Below are 16,770 nucleotides of genomic sequence, written 5' to 3'. Positions count from 1 at the left end.
GGGAAGTCAGGGGTCCCCTGACCTATAAAAGAATCCAAACAGATCTAGAAATATGGTTCAATGATAAGAACACTCAACCTTCTTCCAGAAGACCCAAGCTCAGTTCCCAGTACCCATGTTCTGCTCCTTACAACTAGCTAAACTCAGCTCTTAGGCATCTGCTGCCCTCTTGTGGCCACCAGGCACACCTACATCCACACAGTATACACACAGTAAATAAAAAATATAGGGGCTGGGGATTTAGCTCAGTGGTAGAGCGCTTACCTAGGAAGCGCAAGGCCCTGGGTTCGGTCCCCAGCTCCGAAAAAAAGAACCAAAAAAAAAAAAAAATAAAAAATAAATGTTTTTTCAGAGAGTCCTAACTGGAGGAAAAGACCTTTGGCTGCCTGGCTACCAGGAAACTCGTGGGAAATTTTCCCATCTTGCCTCTGTACAGAATGCTCTCTGACACTCATATGTCCTCTGCTGTCCCCAGGGGTGAGCAGCGGGTACCCACACGTGAGGTAGGAACTTGGGGATCAGATGGCCTTGGTCCAGCCTAGTCCTTGTCTACGACAGTGCTCCTAATGATGTCAGCCTTCACAGTGTAAGTTCCAGATGCAGCTAAAAATTACAGGAGGTGCACCCACCTCCCACAGCCTGTCAGATGGAGCCCAGCAACAGACTCAGCCCAAGCCTGCAGCTCCTCAGATCCGTGCCCCAACGCATCCAGGGTGGGCTGCGTCCACATAGATTCTTGGCTCACCCTGCACCTCCCCAGGCCCTCCAACTCGACACAGCCTTCAACATGGCCATTTCCGGGAGCAGGCTCTGTACTGTAAAACTTGATTGTAATTGATTTTTCTGTTTTGATGCCAAGGTGTATTTAGCACCCCGTAAACCCGAAAATAGAGGGGTGCTGCCTCCAAGGATCACTCCTTGTAAGCTCAACTTGAAAGAAGGGCTCCCTAGGGCTCCTTCGGGTGAAGCATGAACTTACAACCACCTTGGGCCACCACTGAAGTCCTGGGCAACCTCGGGCAAAGTCCTAACTGTCCAGAGAGAACTGGTAGATAGAGATGGTCCCAGGATTTGGGTATGGGGACATAAAAGAGGGAGTAAGGGGGATCTGGGCGGGGGCAGAGACTCTGCCACATGTCTAACCCTTTATAGGCCAGACCTGGGCCTTGCAGTCCTCAAGTCTCTCAGTGTACGATGGAGACAAGGTCGGGTCAAAGGCGCTGAGGTTAAACACCTTGGGGTTGCTCTCCTGTTACGTTTGTTTGTTTGTTTGTTTGTTTGTTTGTTTGTTTGTTTACTTTGCTTTGCTTTTGGACACAAGGTCTCCCTTTGTAGTCCTAGCTAACCTCACCCTCCTCAGGGTTGTGATTACTTGCCCAGGGTCCAGGTTCTCTACAACTGCTTCGGGGTCAGGATAAATTAAAGATAAAGGGGAAAGGGGTAAGTATCCCTCAGAGGTCAGGGGTCAGAACCTAAGCACTAGAGGCACCCACAGCACAGACACTGGATCCACTCCCACCAGTGATCCACACAAGACCTTGTCAGAACAGGGCTCTTGTGTCCACTTCACAAATGAGACCACAGTTAGCACACAGCAGGAAAGTTTGCGGATGGAGCAAACCCTACCATCTGTTCCCTCCAAAGATTTCCACACCCTAACCCTTGGGATATGTTAAATACAACCTGATTTGGGGGGGGGGATGCAGGTTTAAGTTAAGTATCTGGACATATGGAGATTGTACTCAATTGTCAAAATGTCCCTACACACAATAATGAGTGTCACCGTGTAGCCTGTGTCTCTACAGAGGCAGAGACCAGGATGGTGCACCCACGAGCCAAAGAACTCCAGCAGCCACCAGAAGCAAGAAGAGCAAAACCTGATTACCCAGAGCCTTGGAGGAGGAGGAGGAGGAGGAGGAGGAGGAGGAGGAGGAGGAGGAGGAGGAGGAGGAGGAGGAGGAAGAAGAGGAAGAGGAGGAAGAGGAGGAAGAGGAGGAAGAGGAGGAAGAGGAGGAAGAGGAGGAAGAGGAGGAAGAGGAGGAAGAGGAGGAAGAGGAGGAGGAGGAAGAGGAGGAAGAGGAGGAAGAGGAGGAGGAAGAGGAAGAGAGGGGCCTGGCTGACTCTACCCAGCTTCCCAACCAACAGAGAAAAAGAAGTTATCTCAAGTTCGATGATTTAACAACAAAGCTACAGTAAATTAACAAAACGAAGCAGCCTAAACCTGGAGCAGCTTAGTGTAGTCCACAGGACCCAAGCCTAGAAACAAACCCCAGCTCCCTAGAAGGGTCAGTCCCATATGAGTCCAGGCTGCAGATGCCCCAAGCATCAGCCATGAGTGCCCTCGTAGAAAGACAATAAAGTAGATGGAAAGGCAGAGAGATCCCTCAGTGAGGAACCACCATTGGATCTTTACTGCTTCCCCTCAGCCTGTGTGGGGCACAAGGTCAAGGGAGACAGGGGTCAGTAGAAGAGACTGCTGGGCATAGCCACCAGGTGGCAGGTGTGTCTGAGACCGCCTGCAATCTGCCTTACTTCCCAGGTAGCAAGCTATTTTGTTTTCTATTCAAAAAAGCCTGCTTCAAGGTCTCCTTTGGTCTAGATCATGTGGAAAAGAGCATCATCCCCACAACTCAAAACACCACAGCCAAGATCTTCCTTCAACCAGGGGCGGCTCTGTGGGTCTTTCAGGACCATGCCATGTTGGCTAAAGCTCTGATCATGAAGAATAAAAGTGCCGTGGGCACTCGATGGATGAATGGCTGTGCCTCCTGGTTTTCTCTTCTTCCTACCTAGAAAACAGACAGGGTCTTAGAAGCCATTGATTATGCCAAGACCTTGAGAAGCTACTCATGGATGACCCTGAGCTAGCCCAGAGGCTTGCGACTTCATGAGCCCCTGCTCCAGAGCCAGCTGTACCTCCTCAGTGCTATCATGCAAGCATCTCTGTGTCAAGAGACTACTGGCCCTCACTGACGCCACCCACCAGTGAGTTCATGATTCTTCTGTCTTGATGTTGTTACTGTTGTGTTACTGTTTCACTGAGGAGTTTTCTTTTGAGTCTTACTTTGTATCCCAAGTTGGCTTCAAACTTAGGCTCCTCCTGTTTTGGCCTCCCAAGTACTGGGCTTATAAAATTATCCCACCAGGCTGAGTGACCTGTCCTTTTTTCTGTTCATGGACAGAAACTGTTTAATTTTCTTATGGCTTGGCTTCCAATCATAGTAAATCCAAAGGCAGAACACTTCCCTACCATGCACAGGAGCCAGCACCACAAGGGACAGGAAACTCCACAGAGGAAGGAATTGTACTTATCTCTTATTTCCAGGACCCAGAACAGTGGCTGTCATACCCAGGAGATTTTGATACCTGTTAAGTCGATCAGTTAGCATTTCGATAAAGCTTTCCTGAGAACACGGTTTTTAATAGCCGATCACGTTCTGTCCCATGGGACAGAGCACACTTCATATAACTGGTCACTTGTCATTGAATATTTTCTTCACATTGCAAATGATACTACGGTAAGATATTCGTATATTTTTTTCTGCTCTCGTGCAATTGTTTTCTTAGGATAAATGCCCAGAAGTGGAGCTATTAGGTAAAAGGCTATAAAATATTTAAGTCTTTTAACGTATAATTCCCAAAGTACTCTTCAAAGCCATTTTTTAAGTCAATTTACACTCCGGAGCACAATTCATGAGAGCATCGTCTCTTCACCATCCCCAATGTAGGGGATTATTCATTTCTTTTTCTTTTTTTCTACCCTGGTAAGTAAGCATGGCTATCTCAAAACTGTGGCGAAGCGCATTTCCAACTCTCTAGGAACACTGAGGACTCTGCCAGTTTGTGGGTCTTTGGGGTCCCCTTCCAGAAGTTCCTGGCACCTGTTCTTTTGTTGCAGGTGCCACAGGTAGTGTTGGTGAAGTCCCTTGGCCAGTGTTCAATCCCCTCAGGAAGAGGAGCAGGAGCGACAAAGTGTGGGAAACAAGGGTGCCTAAGACAAGGACCCTGGGTGCCCAGAAGGTTTCCGAACCCTAATCACTAATGAAGACATCCTCCAGTGAGGCTGGTCACCTGCTAAGAGGTATACTGGGTGGGACAGACAGACACACATGTTGATGTTAGGTCGAGAGCTTAGGGGCCGCAGTGATCTTGGATAGGTACAGAGGTAAACAGGACCTTCTGGAAGTAGGGTGTGGGAGAGCTGATATCAGGTTCTAACAGAGCTAGAAGACAGGGCTGCCCCAGCAGGGATGAATAAAAAGATCAGGAGAGACTTCCAAGAGAAAGACACCACAGAAGCATAAGATGCGACCCTCTGAGATGGGTTGTCCTTTAGGACTGCAAGCCTGTGACCTCAAATGGAAATGAGCCTTCTCAGAGGACAACCTTAGCAGCTACTCGGAAACCCGTGGAGGAGCACCAGGCACAGAAAAGCCCCAAGCAGAACGGAGACAGTGATCTCCCACTCTCGAACACACCACCGTCCTCTATCGCCCCCCACTCCTGCAACCAGTCGACAATACAGGGAGCCCACCAGGACAGCTGCAGTTGCCAAGCTGGACCAACTAGCTCTCCCAGAGCAGCCGTGGTGCAATGCTGCCCTCTGCTGGTTATTTCTGAAAATACAGAGCTTCGAGGAGCATAAGGAAGAGGCTCACCCTGGTGAAGCTTGAGTCTTGGTCTTTATGAAAATAAGTCGGGGTCCCCCAATGTATTGTGGGAGATTCTGGGATTGTTCCACGTCCTGGGTTCTTTCCAGGAGAAAGCTGTGGGAGGGACCCTTAGGCCATGCCACAAAAGTGGGACGGGAGGGTGACCTCTTTTGGCCTCTAGGAAGGGGGAAGAGGGAAACCAAATGTGGGGGTGGGGTGGAAGGGTCAGGTAGAGGAGACTGGTTTCATTTGTGCCACAGCATGACCACTGGCTTGCTCCCCCAGGCTTGCAGGAGTGCATCAATGGGGAGCCAGGCATGGGCAGCTCTCCCAGGGAGTGAGCAGCTACTGTAACTTTTTTAAATTAAAACAAAAAACCTTGAAGAAAATGACTTTCTTTTTCTAAGTGTAACCTCAGTATTTATGTAATTTGTACAGGGCCATGCCCCACCGTCTTAAAATCCCCTTGGAGACCCTGAGTCTGGGCTAGCATAGGAGAGGGTGTTTCACCCTTTGTCAGAGCCAGCCTAAACCACCTGTATCCATTAAAGGAGCTTTTTCAGGGGGGCAGCTGGGGTAGGGTGTGGTTAATCCCTTGCTACTGTCTTCAGTAGGAACAAGCCTGCCTCTGTGGTTAGATGAAGGGGTAGGGGAAGGTTTTATGCATAGCCTAGGTATCGTGGGGATGGTCTGCTGACATGTTTGAGAGCCCCTTTAGCCTCTAATCCCCATTGCTGTCTTCCCCAGCCGGGATGCCACCTTTCTAGCCTTTCTCCTGGAAATTGACAGGGTGTTTGGGTGGCTTTCAAGACTGGGGCATGGTAAACCAGAGGCCAGAGTAGGGACAGCTTGGGACTCAGGTCTGTAAATACCCAGCCCCCTTCTCTTGTTTCACTCCACAGCCGCCCACTCACGGCCCCTCCCCCCAACGCCGGAGGAGGTGTTGATTCCGGCCAGTGGAAAGAGTGAATCAGGCAAAGCGCTTACCACCACCTGTGCTGTGTGATCATGGCCTTGGAAGAAGCTGTTTGTCAGGACTGAGGTGGTATTTCTATGTGCAGCAACCCTTGGTGTTCCCCTTCCCAAGTGGCTCTGGGTGTGTGTGCCTGTGTCTGAGTGAATATATGTGTGACTGTGGAGTGTGTGTGGGAACATGCGCGGTTTCTACTTCTCCTGGGATGTTGGCCCACATCCTCTGTACAGAGTTCTCTTTTGTATTAAAAAAAAATTACTCTTTCAATTAATAAATTAAAAATAAAAATAAAGAAAACAAATGTTTGTGCACAGAAAAAAAAAGAAAGGGAGGAAAGAAGGAAGGGAGGGAGGGAGGGAGGAAGAAAGGAAGGAAGGAAGGAAGACTCTATTGCCTGCTTCTGGAGCCCCCTTCTTCAAACTGGGTTGCCTCGTCCAGCCATAATATAGGGGGAAATGCCTAGTTTTATTGCAACTTGATATGTCACGTTTGGTTGATAACCCTGGAGGCCTGCCAATTCTGAAGGGAAACAGAGAAAGAATGGCTGACGGACTCGGAGAGGAAGAAGGGGAAACTGTGTTCAGTATGTAATATACAACAGAAGAGTAAGAGAGGTAGGAGGGAGGGGAGGAAGGAGGATGGAAGGAAGAGGGAAGGGAGAAAGAAAAGAGACAGACGACAGACAGACACCACTGGGTTGTGAAGCCTGAGAACCACAATGATGGGCAGCCGCAATATCCCCAGTGGTAAAATAGTGGCACTTATATCTTGGGAGTAACCATTAAGTGTGTAATTGAACTCAGTAGGAAGTAACTCATGCCCAGTATTGTAAGCATAACAAAGTATCTATGGGTGGACCCTAGAGGAAAATCTACTACTGCCATTTCCCTAACTCAATATAGCTTGTAACTGTATTCTTCTAAGTATTTATCCTTATACCACAGATGGTGTGGCTCTCCCTCCTAGACAGTGTCTTTTCTCAGCAGATGGAGACTAGACAGAGATCCACAACTGGTCAAAATGCAGAGAGCACGTGAGGATGGAGTTCCCAGACACTATTTGGATGGCTACAGTACCACTCGTTGCTGTCAATCACCTCAGATGAACCGAGCACGTCAGCAGACGCCTGTAACCTACCCACCACCTGCTCGGGAGGCTAAGGCAGGAGGATTATGAGTTCGAGGATGGTCCACAACTTAAAACTGTGTCCCACTTGGCCCCTGTCAAAGTCAGATTGCTCAGCATGTGCTCAAAGGCCCTGATACCTTTGCCTCCCCCTGAGGCAACCTATCCCCAGGGGTGCATTCACTATGACCCTAAAACTCCCAGTCAGTGGGAAATTCATAACCCAGCACACCACAGTGAAACCGAAGAAAATCAGATCTGAAGAAATAGCACCACACACATAGGAGAAAGACAGGCAGAGAGATAGAGACAGAGAAAGGGAGGGAGGGAGAGGGAGAGGCAGAAAACAATGGGATATCGGCTCAGTGAACCAAAAAAAACTCCAGATGGAGGGGAAAATATCTTCCAAGAATGAAGAAGAAATAAAGATTTTTTTTCAGGTAAACAAACACTTGAAGAGTTCATTCAGAAGTAAATATTCACTAAAGGAGATGCTAGAGGAGGTCTTTCAAGCAGAAAGAATGGGATTCCCCAGTCAAGGGACTGATGCAAAACAGAGATGTCTGTGGAGAGAGGCTCAAAATTGAAAACCGAGGTAGTGTGTACTTTTGGCTGGGAATATGGGGAGAATACTGATTAACTGCAGAGGTTGGGGAACCCGCCATGCAGTGGTTTGTTGGGAGAGAGGGTTTAAGACAGGGTCTTGCTATGTAGCCCAGACTGTCCTGAAATTTGAGGGCATCCTATCCCTGTCTGCAGATTGCCAGCACACACCACCATGTCTGGCTAGTATTCCGATGTTAACTTTGAGGGAAATTAAAGACAGATACAAAGAGTGGCGAAACGATTTCTGAGAGAGATTGCACGGTAAAATACTGTATAGTGAAACCCAAGGAATTGAGACAAAAAGGAAACATGGGCAAGACTGGCCAATGTACAAAGAGAAACGGCATATTTTAAATTTATTCTCTCATATATTACAGCAGTTTCTTCTCCTTCCACTCTTCCTCACACACCCACCTCTCCCCTCTCCCTTCAGAAAAGGGCAGGCCTCTAAGGGATAGCAACCAAGCATGGCATATCAAGTTATAGTAAGAGTAAGCACACCCCCTCACATCAGGGCTGGACAAGGCAACCCAGTAGGGAGGAAAGGGGTCCCAAGAGCAGGCAAAGGAGTCAGAGATAGCCTCTGCTCCCTCGGTTAGGAGCCCCACAATAAGGCCAAGCTGCACAACCATGGCACATATGCAGAGGCCTAGGTCAGACATCTGTGAGCCCCTATGAGCCCCATTTAGTTATTTCTGTGAGCCTTTTTCTTGTGGTGTCTTCAACCTCTCTGGGTCCTACAATCCTTCCTCCCCCTCTTCTATACAATTCCCCAAGCTCTGCCTAATGCTTGGCTATGGGTCTCTCCATCTGCCCCCATCAGTTGCTAGGTAAAGACTCTCTGATGGTGATTATGCTAGGCTCCAGTCTACGAGTAAAACAGAATGTCATTAGCAATCATTTCATTGACTTTTTGTTTTTCCAGTCGTGTTTGGTTCTATGATGGTCTCTGGGCTATCAAGCCACTGGTTCCTGTTCCTCCGGGCAGTGTCAGGTATGGGCTCCCTCTAACAACAGCATGGGTCTCAAACTGGACCAGTCATTGGTTGGCCACTCCTAAGTTCTATGCCACCTTTACCCCAGCACACTTTACAGAATGGACAAATTGTAGGTTGACAATCTTTAGATTAGGTTGGTGTCCCAAACCCTCCACTGGAAGGCTTGCCCGGTCACAGAAGATGGCCAGTTCAGACTCTGTGTCCCCCACCACTAGGAGTCTTTGCTGTGGTCACCCCCCATGGACTACTGGAAGTTTCTGTTACACCAACTTTTTTTTTTTTTTGGTTCTTTTTTTCGGAGCTGGGGACCGAACCCAGGGCCTTGCGCTTCCTAGGTAAGCGCTCTACCACTGAGCTAAATCCCCAGCCCCTACACCAACTTTTTTACTAACTAGTTTACCTTGCCCACAAAATGTCCCCCAGCTCCAGTTGTCTCTCCGAGTCCCTTCATCCTTCCCCCAACCTGTCCCCATTCCTTGCTCCATCCCCAGTCCACCCACAAAATCTATTCTATTCCCCCTTCCTAGGGAGAGTCATGCATCTTCCCTTGAGCCCCCTTTGTTACTTAGCCTCTCTGGGTCTGTGGACTATAGCGCAAATATCCTTTACTTAACAGCTAATGGCCTCTTATAAGTGAGTACAGACCATGTTTGTCTTTCTGAGACCAGATGACCTCATTGATTTTTTTTTTCTGGTGCCAACCATTTGCCTGCAAATTCCATGATGTTACTTTTTTAACAATTGAATAATACTCCATTGTGTAAAGATACCACATTTTATCCATTCTTCAGCTGAGGAACATCTAGGATGTTTCCCGTTTCTAGCCATTATGAATTGTAGGCATAATGTTTTTGTAGGACGCTAAAGTTTAGCCTTGCATCATTCAAATGCCGATTTCTCTGCCTTCATATCTTCTTTCAATCTAGATGCAGCACTGGGATGCTTGTACCACAAGTTTCCTGTCTCAAGTTTGCGTAAATACGTCTTCCCATTTAATCTCTGCCTTGTCAGTAAATGCTAGTCACCCAATGGCTGCACAGAATACAGAATAGGGAGGGACATCCCAGGCAGAGGAAAGAGAGAGCGAGAGAGGGAGAGTCAGATCTCCAAAGAGCCAGATCGATAATATGTAAGTCTCATGGGATGGGGCTGGGAGGTAGCCAGGTAGGCATAGGAGGAGACAGATCATCGAACTGCTCAGCTATTGAGGTACAGTTCTGACTAAATCTTATTTTTTTCTATGTGGTTATTGGGGAAAAGCATAAGGTAAAGAAAAGCATCCACCTGATTGATTCACTGTCTATACTTACATCACGGATAATTCCTTTAAAAGCTGCTATGAATGTAAGTGAGCAAACATCTTCTGGTGGGATGGAGTCCTTTGGGTGTATGTCCAGGAGTGGTATAGTTGGGTCTTAGGGTAGATTGATTCCCAATTTTCTGAGAAACCACCATATTGATTTCTAGTGACTATGCCACTTTGCATTCCCACCAGCAGTAGAGGAGAGTTCCCCTCGCTCCACATCTTCCGCAGCTCTTGCTCGAGTTTCTTTTTTTCTTTTTTTTTTTTTCTTTTCGGAGCTGGGGACCGAACCCAGGGCCTTGTGCTTCCTAGGTAAGCGCTCTACCACTGAGCTAAATCCCCAGCCCCTCTTGCTCGAGTTTCTTATCTTAGCCATCCTGACAGATGTGAGATGGAACGAACCTCAGTCGTTTTGATCTGCTTTTCCCTGGCGCCTAAGGACGTTGAACAGAAAACACTTTTTTTTTTTTTTTGGCTTTGGTTTTATTTGGGGTTTTCTTCTGTTTTGTTTTGTTTTGATTTGATTTAATTTGATTTGTTCTGTTTTGGACTTTTTTGGTTTGGTTTTGGTTTGGTTTTTTTTGTTGTTGTTTTTTGTTTTTTGGGTTTTGTTTTTTTTTGTTTGTTTTTTTTTTTTGTTTTTGTTTTTTGGGGGGTTTTTTGTTTGTTTGTTTGTTTGCTTGCTTTTTGCCATTCGAGATTCCTGTTGAGAATTTTCTGTTTAAATCTGCACCTCATTTTCAATTGGGTTATTGGGTTTGTAGATGTCTAGCCTACTGAGTTCCTCATATATCTGGACATCAGCCCTCTGTCAGATGTGGAGCTTGTGAAGATCTTTTCCCACTCCGTCGTTATGATGACTGTGCCCTTTGCCTTGCAGAAGATGCCCGGTTTCCTGCGGTCCCGTGTACTAATTGTTGATCTTAGAGCCTGTGCTGTTGGTGTTCATGACGTCATCTCCTGTGCCAATGCAGTCGAGGCCATTTCCCGGTTTCCCTTCTATCGGGATCAGTGTATCTGGTTTTATGTCGAGGTCTCTGATCCAACTTAGACTTGAGTTCTGTACAGGGTGATAGATACGGATCCATTCGCCTTCTGCATGCCAGCGTCCAGTTAGACCAGCACCATTTGTTGAAGATGCTTTCTTTTTTATGGTATATTTCTGGCTTCTTTATCAAAAGTCAGGTGTCTATTGGTGTGTGGATTTATGCCTGGTTCTTCAATTTGATTCCTTTAATCAACCTGTCTGTATCTACGTCAATACCGTGTGCTGTTTTGAAATCAGAGATGGTGATACCTCTAGAAGTTGTTTTATTGTATAGGGTTGGTTTGGCTAGCCTGGATTTTTTTTCCATATAAAGTTGAGTATTGTTGGGGTTGGGGATTTAGCTCAGCGGTAGAGCGCTTGCCTAGCAAGCGCAAGGCCCTGGGTTTGGTCCCCAGCTCCGAAAAGAAAAAAAAAAGTTGAGTATTGTTCTTTCGGGGTCTGGAAAAATTGTGTTGGAGAGAGGGACACGCAAGTGGAAATCACCCAGAGGCCGCCCACTGTCACAGGACACACAGGTGGACAGGCACCACTACAATGAGCACATGTGTGGAGAGACGGGAGAGAAAGGGACGCAGAATGGTCTGTGCACTCTGAAGAGAGGCAGAACTAGAGACATGAGGGTGGGGAGGAACAGCTGATGTGAGTAGGCCACACTGGCATCTGAGGGTCCGTGTGTGTCTGGGCCCTGAAGCAGTAGCAGTCGGTTTTGATGTCTGGGGCCCATATTAGCACCAAAAGCCATGTGGACATCGTTGGTCTGGACTGTTGCCTGGGCTGAGCAGAGCTGGCCCCAGTCCTTGTCTGGGCAGAGCAGGAGAGCTGGCTCTGGTGGTGCAGGCACAGGAGAACTGGCAGGCTGTACAAGTCAGCTACCATCACGGCTTTGAACTGGCCCACCCCATCTATGAACTGCTGGAGCGTGTGAAAGGGCCTGGCCTGCAGAACCAAAGCTGCAGGCTCCCCATGACTCAGGGGAACAACAGGATATCTGAGAGGAGTCCCAGTGAGGATCCAGTGTTGAAAGTTACAGAAGCCAGAGGTTTCCAACCAGACCCATGACTCAGTGCAACACACATTTGCAAGTAAAGCTGTTTGGACAAAAGGGTGTATTGTAGGAAACACCACGACACATGCAGCTTCCACCACGAGATGCTTTCTTTGGTGGTGGTGTTGGTGTTCTTGTTCTTGTTGTTTCCTATTGGGGTGGGGAGAGGTTACAAGGGCAGAGAGCAGATAGAGGGACAGGAGATGAGTGGGATTAGGGTGTGTGATGAGAAATTCTAGAAAGAGGAAAAAATACATTGGAATTTTTATGGGGGTTGTGTTGATTTGGTAAGATGGCTATTTTTACATATACATATGTGTGTATGTATCTATGTATTTGATGTTCTATACATTTCTTGTCCTTCTTTGGGCTAGAAAATTTTTCTTCTACAATTTTAAAAATATTTTCTGGGCCTTTGAACTGGGATGATTCTCCTCCTCCTCTTCCTCCTCCTCTTCCTCCTCCTCCTCCTCCTCTTCCTCCTCCTTCTCTTCTTCCTCCTCCTCCTCTTGCTCCTCCTCCTCCTCCTCCTCCTCCTCCTCCTCCTATTTGTTTGAGTTTTTTGTTTGTTTGTTTTTTGAGATGGGGTTTCTCTGTGTAGCATTGGCTAGCCTGCAACTTGCTCTGTGGACCAGGCTAGCCTTGAACTCACAGAGATCTACCTTTCTCTGCCTCCCAAGTGCTGGGATTAAAAGTGTGCACCACCGCTGCCTGGCCTCCTCTCCTTCTTATAGTCCTATTATTCTTAAGTTTGTTCTTTTCCTGTTGTCCAAGGTTTTCTGGATGTTTTATGTCAGGATATTTTAGATTATCTATTTCTTCTATCATCATATCTTCAATGCCTGAGGTTCTCTCTTCCAACACTTGTATTCTGTTTGTAGTTCCTGTTTGCTTACCTGGATTTTTCATTTCTAGAATCTCCTCTGTTTGTGGGTTATCTTTTTTATTGATTCTATTTCCATTTTCAGGTCTTGAACACATTTATTAGTTCCTTCAACTGTTTGGTTTGGTTTGGTTTGGTTTGGTTTGGTTTGGTTTTCTTGGCCTTCTTTAAGGGATTTATTCATTTCCTCTTTAAGGGCCTCTATCCTATCATCTTCATAAAGTCAGTTTTAAGATCCTTTACTTGTTCCTTCGGCTGTGTTGGAACATGCCTGGTTTGCTGTAATGGGTTGGAGCATGCGTGGTTTGCTGTAGTATGTTGGAACAGCATGGTTTGCTGTACTGTGTTGGAACATGCTATAATATGTTAGAACATGCGCGGTTTGCTGTAGTATGTTGGAACATGCTGTAGTGTGTTGGAACATGCCTGGTTTGCTGTAGTGTGTTGGAACGTGCTGTACTGTGTTGGAACATGCGCTAGTGTGTTGGAACGTGCATGTCTGGCTGTCCTATGATGGTGGAGCTTTGGTGGTGTCATGCCACCCTGGCTGCTGTGTCTAGGCATCCACTGCTGTCTAAGCATCTGGGTTTGGAGTGATTGTAGGTGCTGAATTCTGAGTTTATCTTTGTCTTATTTCCTTGAGTTTTTGTTCCTTGGTTTCTGTCCTCTCTTTGATTTTCTGGCCAGAGTGGCCTATGGTTGAGTAGAACGTCCCTATATAAGTTAGGGAGTGGACTTCTCATGGCCAGGTAGGTCAAGCAGGGAGGTTCTGCCCAAGTTGGAAGTTAGAGTTCTGACAGTTGGCATGGCTCCAGTCTATCTGGAGGTCCTCTGAGAGTTCTGGGTGCCAGTGTGGCCTCTGGAGGAGCAGGAGGTTTCTGCCTGTGGTGTGGGCAGAGATAGTGTGATGAGGAGAAGAGGAGGGTCCATTGGGTACAGGCTAGGAGGGTTCTGAGAGGGGTTAGAGGTCCACAGACAGGGGACTTACCTGGAGTTCTGAGTGCTAGCATGGCCTCTGGTAGAGCAGGGGGCTTCTAGTGGATATGTGGGCCAGGATTGGTTGACAAGAAGAGGAAGACCTGTGGGGGTAGACTAGGCAGTTACTGGGGAGTGTTGGTGGTCCATGAGTGGCAAGGCCTCTGTTGGAACAGGAAGGAAAACATGGTATTTTTTTTTTTAAGCATCAGTGAGTGATTAGAGCTGGAGAGATAGCTCAGCAATTAAGAGTGTTTTCTGCCCTTACAGAGGATCAGTTCCAGCACTCACAGGATGACTCACAACTTAATTCCACTTCCGTTTTGTTTTTTCTTTTTTTCGGAGCTGGGGACCGAACCCAGGGCCTTGCGCTTGCTAGGCAAGCGCTCTACCACTGAGCTAAATCCCCTTAATTCCACTTTCAAGATATCTGCTGCCCTCTTCTGACCTCCACAGGCTCTTGCACACAGCGTTCTCTCTCTCTCTCTCTCTCTCTCTCTCTCTCTCTCTCTCTCACACACACACACACACACACACACACTCATGTGCATACACTCATAAAGTAAATGAATATTTAAATCAATAAACTGAAAAGGGTTTAAAGCACAATGCATGGACATATGAAATGGCAAAGAAATAAAGGTCTTAGTTAAATGACAAGAGACTATGAATATGATTTTCTAACCCAACCTCATGTTGCTAATAAAAGCCAAGTTTCTATTAAGATAAAGATGTTGGGGGTAAAGGAACAAGAGGCCCCTCTACTCCCTGACTGCAGGGCACCTCAAACCCAGGCTGCCATGCCTCTGCACCATGATAGATTATAACTCCCTCAACCTCGAGCTGTAAATACCACTTCCGACCTGGTGCTTCTGGTCAAGTTTTTATCAGAATAGCAAGATAATACATAGAATGGGTGCTGAGAAGCGCTGTCCTTCCGAATTCCTGGCCATGTGGCTCGTGGCCTTTAAAGGTGACTCATATCAGGAATGTGGAAGAATTGGAGGCATCAGGTTAGGGAAAAACCTTAAGATTCCACAAGCTGAACAGACTGTGTTGTGGGAGCACAGAAGACCAGAACACTGGCAAAGTTGTGACCCTGAGGCTTGTGGGAGAACAAGACTTTACTGGAACAGGACCTTATTGAATCAAGACTTTATTGGACAAGACTAGGCCCACCCATGTTAACCTGGCTGCATTCTGCTCATGTCCTGAGGACCTAAATGAGATTGGATGTTTTTATTGATCCTTTGGGAATTTTACATCATGCACCCCAATCACACTCACTTCCCAGGCCTCCAAAGTCCACTCTTCCACCCTTGTGACCACCCCCTAAAAAATAAACGAATTTAAAAAAAAATGTCCAATTTGTGTTGCCCATGTACTCACTGGAGCACGGTCAAAGTCCCAGCCCCTTAAGAAAAACCGAGTCCTTCCCCACTCACGCCCTGACTAAAGCCATCAATGGCGGGGCGCCACACTTCACAACATCTGTATCACAATTTTTAAGAATTCTCTTTGATGGCTGTCGGCCTAGGCTGTTACTTTCTGGGGATGTGGCGGATGGAGATAGGGGTTGTCGCAGAAGCCTTCCATGTCCTTTTCTCAACTCTGAGTCTGCAGCCATTGACACTACCACAAAAGTAGCTTTCTTGCCCTCTGCAGTCAGTGGGAGCACTGATCATAGACTTCCGCGTGATTTCCGGTGACAGCATGGACCACAGACATCCACGTGGTCTCTAACCTCAGCACAAGCCATGGACTGCAGCATGGTCTCTGGTGGTAATACAGACCAAAGACATAAACACAGCCCTCTGCTGCTGCACGGGACACGAACACCATCATAGTCCTCTGTAGCAGCAAAGGCCAGGACACCAACACGGCCTCAGGGACAACAGGGGTCACAGACACCAATACGGTCCCCTGCAGCAGCCTGGCCATTGACATTAGCGCGGGTTCAGGCAGCAGCACAGACCACAGACATCCACATGGCCTTTGGTGGTAACGTGGGCCTTGGAAATCAACACAGCCCCCAGCTTCTGCAGGACCATGGACCCAGATATGCCCTTTGGCAACAGCACAGACCATGAATATCCACATAGCCTCCGGTGGCTACACAGGTCACTCACATCAACATGGCCCCTGGTGGCAGCACTGCCCATGGACATCAAAATGGCTCAGGCAGAAGCACGGACCACAATGACCTTCAATGATGACAGGGATCACAGACAGCAGCAAGGTCCCTGGCTGCAGCAGAACACAAACTTCAACATGGCCGTCAGCATTAGCATGGACCAGGGACATCAACTTGGCCTCAGGTGGCAGTGTATGCCAGTCACATCATTATGGCCTCCAGTGACAACCATAGGGGCCACTGAAGTAGCACAGACTACAGACTTCCACCTGGCCTCCAGTAGTAGCATGGGCCTTGGACACCACATGGCCTCCAGCGGCAGCCCAGACCACAAACACTCACAAGAATCTGAGACTTCAACACAGCTTCAGCCTCAGAAAGGAGACCACGGATATCAACGTGTCCTCTGGGGTCAGCAGGAACCATAAAAGTCTTTAAAGAGAACCCAATTGAGAAAATGAACCGTTCTTTATTGGACATTTCAGAGGGCCAGGAAGATAATACCACTGGGCAGTGGGCTGGGGGTGGCTGAATCTTCAAAAGCTCCAGGATGCTGCATACCACCATGCCAACCCTGCTACTCGGCAAGGACATGTTCCCCTGTCGGCCGCAGCTTTCTCTTGTCGGTCACCACCGTGCACACACTGCCCCATTCCTCCATCTTTCCCACCTCTCCATCCTGTATTTGTTTACCATAGTGGCATTAGAAACCACAGTGTGTTACACAGGTGCGCGTGCCTGCATGCATGCGTGCGTGCGTGTGTGTGTGTCTGTCTGTCTGTCTGTGTGTATGTGTGTATGTGTCTGTGTGTGTATGTGTGTGTATGTGTGTGAGTGTGTGTCTGTCTGTCTGTGTGTATGCGTGTGTGTGTCTGTGTGTGTATGTGTGTGTGCGTGTATGTATGTGTGTGTATGTGTGTGAGTGTGTGTCTGTCTGTGTGTATGCATGTGTGTCTGTGTGTATGTATGTGTGAGTGTGTGTGAGTGTGTGTGAGTGTGTGTGAGTGAGTGTGTGTGAGTGTGTGTGT

The sequence above is a fragment of the Rattus norvegicus genome, chromosome 16 (genome assembly GCF_036323735.1).
Source record: "Rattus norvegicus strain BN/NHsdMcwi chromosome 16, GRCr8, whole genome shotgun sequence".
NCBI classification, from domain to species: domain Eukaryota; kingdom Metazoa; phylum Chordata; class Mammalia; order Rodentia; family Muridae; genus Rattus; species Rattus norvegicus.
The sequence above is the reverse complement of the archived record's forward strand: the minus strand, read 5'-3'. Positions refer to the sequence as shown.